General features: G+C 49.4%; 1 pseudogene; it reads left to right on the top strand.

Annotated features, from left to right (window-relative positions):
* On the top strand, positions 1-1,023 carry LOC120648647 (annotated as a pseudogene).
* The last annotated feature ends 3,515 nt before the right edge of the window (positions 1,024-4,538 follow it).

Here is a 4,538-nt window from a genome sequence, read left to right as displayed (position 1 = left end):
TCTCGATCGGGACTAGCCGGCCGGGCGCTGCAGCTAGCGACCGATCTCCCCATCTATTGTCCGTCGCCGATGACGGCCGGGACGCCGCCGGCGGTGAGGGTGCTGGGCGGGGAGGCGAGCCCGTTCACGGCGCGGGCGCGGCTGGCGCTGGAGCTCCGGGGCGTGGCGCACGAGCTCCTGGAGAGCCGCTCGGGCCCGCCAAGAGCGCCAGGCTCCACGCCGCCAACCCCGTCTACGCCAAGATCCCCGTCCTGCTCCTCCCCGACGGCCGCGCCATCTGCGAGTCCGCCGTCATCGTCCAGTACGTCGACGACGTCGCGCGGAGCACCAGCGGCGCCGGCGGCGAGGACTACGGCCTCCTCCTGCCGGAGGACCCCTACGAGCGCGCCATGCACCGCTTCTGGACCGCCTACATCGACGACAAGGTAACCCGATTTCGAGCTCTCGCCATGGCATGTTTGGCGGCGGCGCTTGTTTCGCCGCCGGAGGCTAACACGACGTGTCTCACTCGCTTGGCAGTTTTGGCCGGCGCTGGACGCCGTCTCCTTGGGCCCGACCCCGCCCGCCCGCGCGCAGGCGGCCGCCCACACCCGCGCGGCGCTGCGGCTGCTGGAGGAGGCGTTCAGGGACCGCAGCGGCGGCGCGGCCTTCTTCTCCGGCCGCGACGCGGCGCCGGGGCTTCTGGACCTGGCGCTCGGCTGCTTCCTGCCGGCGCTCTGGGCCTGCGAGCGCCTCCACGGCGGGCTCTCCCTCGTCGACGCGTCCGCCACGCCGCTGCTGGACGGGTGGAGCCGCCGCTTCGCCGCGCACCCCGCCGCCACGCGCGTCCTGCCGGACACCGACAAGGTGGTGCGCTTCACGAGGTTCCTCCAGGCAAAGTTCGGGGTCGATGATGTGACCAAATGATATTGTCTGTTTGTGTTCGTGTAACACCTCTCTCCTTGTTGTTCGATTTTAATGCCGAATCTGTGCACTTCTTGTTCTACTACCTTGGCTGCAAATAAACTTGTCGATACATAATTACAGATTTGTTTGCAAGAAAAAGTCGGCAGATGCTTAGTAATTTGTAAACATTACACACGTTACTTGGTTTGGTGGAACAAATTAAATTATACTAGACGGTTAGTCCTGAAGGCTGCATCTTGCGAACAAAAACCCTTCTCCAAGAAAATTTCAAGAAGATAGTCGTAGCATCCTATGTATAAACCTTTCTCCATAGAAAAATTGGACATTGTTTTCAAATTTTGGAGTAAGATTGCATGGCACAATAATAGATTAGATAGCTTCTAGCCATTTTGGGTAAAATAGGAAAACTGTAAGAATGCAAATAGAAAATGAAATGCCTTTTTCAGTATCCTAATTTCACCATTAAGGTCAATTTTACATTCCAGTATTGCCCGGGAAATGAAACCAAGTACCTGCTAAACAATTAATCTTCAAACATTGAACCAACAAAGTTCTCATACTCGAAACCATCTGTGGTGATCGTTGTGTAGATTGCATCAAGTTTTTTTTTGAATGGTCACCGGGGGGGGGGAGCATCCCCACCTGAATTGTATTCAAACATCAAGTTACTATTTATTAAGCATTAATGTATTATGCCAACAATCAAACCAACCTGATCAAAATCTAAATGGGATCCAAACTTTTGAAGTACTATATAGTGTATAATCATACAAAATACCACAACTATCTGCTATAGTGAGGCTAGATACCACTGGTGGGGTTGTGTAGCTACAGCCAGTGCCAGAGCCCCAACCCAGCGGAGGATGCAACAGGATTTGGATAAAGAAATCTGCAGCTACAACTAAAAGCAGAATGGCACTAGATGAAGGATGGCACCGATAAGGGAAGAATATAACTATTAAAGATGGCCAAAGAAGAGAAGCAAAGATGGGATTCTTGGGACATATAGGTTGTCTTATTTTGCAAGGAGGCCTCGAACTAAAGACACAAAACACATAACAGTTTTATAAAACCTATATCTTCTAGAACCAATTAAGATTTCTTGTAAATACATTATTTGACGCAACATCTTGATCCCGACATACATCAAATTCACAAAAGATGGAGAAGTAACTCAACTGGAGCAAGAGAAAAAGAAAACCCGACGCCATTTCTGCAAACTTCAGACGACTACTTTCTTTCATAAGGGCAGAATATTAACCTTACAACAAGACTTCCTGAAGAAACAATAAATATATGTATTATATAAGGTTCTGTTTGGTTCCAAATAAATCACTTACTTATAAGTCGGGTGACTTAAAACCAGTGACTTATAAGTCAGAATTGTTTGGTTCCAGATGACTTATGAGCTCATTAATGACTCTATTAACCCCACCTCCCCATCTTTCCTTCCCGCGCCCTCCTTTCCTTCCCTTCCAGTTCTAGATCCATCTCTCTCGTCTCTCTGCACTCTTTCTCGCTCTCTCCCAATATCCGGTGCCGCCTCGCCGCGCCCCGGCCGCCTCATGCTGCCTCCTCGCGGCCTCCGCGTGGCCTCCGAACTCACTGGGGCAGCAGCAACAGGGCGGGCGGGCGGGCGGATCTGCTTGGCAAGGTGGAGTGCCTCTTGGTGGTGGTGACTGAGCTGAGTAGCTGCAGCAGAGGGCGGAGGCCGGAGCGAGGCCGACGGCTCGGATGGCGCGCGGAGGGGTGGGCGGTGTGAGGAAGTGCAGGTCCACCGGATCCAGGCGGGCGGGTCGGCGGGGAGGAGCCAAGGCGCGTGGGTCGTGGCACGCGAGGCCGGCGGCGGAGGGGCCGAGCCATCGGGTGGCCCTGTGGAGGAGCCGAGCCGCGCTGGCGGAGGGGTGAGATCGCCAGGGCGCGCGGAGTTGGGCACGCGCACGGCAGCGAGTGGGGAAATGGAAATGATGGCGGGCGGCTGCGGCGGCGAGGAACGGTTGGGACGGCGCGGCGGCGGCGGCGGCAAGATCTGGAGGGAGCAGGTGGCGGCGGCGGCGAGAACGAGAGGGAGGAAGGGGAGGGGCGGTCTACGGGTGGGAGGGGGAGGCGCATGGTGTGGCTGGTGCCTCCGATAGGGTTGGGCATGGGCCCCACGTGGAAAAGGTGTGGGCCCCATGTGGAAAAGGTTGGCTTATAAGTTTTAAGCAAGGGTGAACCAGCTTATTGCTTATAAGTTGGAGTGACTTATAAGTTGGTAGTGTTTGGCAAAATAAGTCACTTTTTGACTTATAAATAGGTGACTTATTTGAAACTAAACAGAGCCTAAGGTGTGCAATTGTGAAAAGGAGCATAAACAAATATCTTCATAGCAGCATGTTTTAAGTACAATTAAGTTTAAAAAAAATGAAGCTTCAAAGCAAACCTAATCTGTCAACAACGCCATAATCATCAAGATAACCGCTGCTGAATGGCACAAGTTCCTGGCCTTTCTGAACAACTAGCTCTTTCAGTGACTGCCCAGTGAACATCTCACTAGTTTGCCAAAGTTTTCTATCATAGTCCATCCGGTCCTGCAATCTAAGAATATGAAGACTTGAATAATTTATCATTCCTATACAACATCATCATATTCATACACTAATAACCAAGGAAACATATCAGGTGCAAACCAACCTCTCCGTGCAAACTATGAAAACTTCAATCTGGACCATCAAATCAACGTCCAATGACTCAGATTGAAGTTTTCATAGTTTGCACGGAGAGGTTGGTTTGCACCTGATACGTTCCCACTAACCAAAGCTCCCACCAGTATTAAAAGATAACCATCCAAGATATTTTGGAACTTAGCAATTACTTTTAGACAGACCATACAAAATGACACAAATATTTTCTGAAAAAGAATATGTCGATTGTATTGCAAATTTCCCTTTTTACAATGTAATATATATTAGTAGTAATTAGGCAATGCTGAAAATGCACCAAGTTAGCCAAAATAAAGATGTTGCTTTTAGACAAAAGAGATAGGTAATCTGGTAAGACAAAATTAAAAGGAGAAAAGTGGCTTACCTACATGGCAGAATGCAATGCAGCTTGGATAAATGGCATGAAAAAAATAAAACAAGTGTTATTTGCAGCGCCGAAGTGTTATTTGCAGCGCGCTAATTTGTGACAGCGTTGAGTAAATATCAAGCAATATGGCTGAAAACAAACAAGTGAAAGATTGAGAGTAATCAACTCAAACACCACTTACATTGTTCATTGTCCTCCACATCGCATCAGGGTAGTTTTCTAGAACTTCTTCTTCTTCTTCTTCTTCTTCTTCTTCTTCTTCTTCTTCTTCTTCTTCTTCTTCCACCACCAAGATATCAAGATTTCACCACGCTGAATGATCAAATTAAAAATAAACTTATTGGCCATAATGCACTTAAGTTTATGGCTTGGAACAAAATGCTTCAACAAATATGTTTCCAATGCGGAGCTTTCTGATGTTCCTAGCATTGAGGACCATGTGTTGCATAGTGATACCACTTGACACATTTTAAAACACACACCAAAGCAGATAAATTCCAGCTCCCTACAGAAACTACCACTGTAGAAACCCCATCCCCACATCTACCTAGATCTCCTTGAAT

This window comes from Panicum virgatum, chromosome 9K (genome assembly GCF_016808335.1).
Source record: "Panicum virgatum strain AP13 chromosome 9K, P.virgatum_v5, whole genome shotgun sequence".
Lineage (NCBI taxonomy): Eukaryota > Viridiplantae > Streptophyta > Magnoliopsida > Poales > Poaceae > Panicum > Panicum virgatum.
This window is presented reverse-complemented; position numbering and strand designations above follow the sequence as displayed.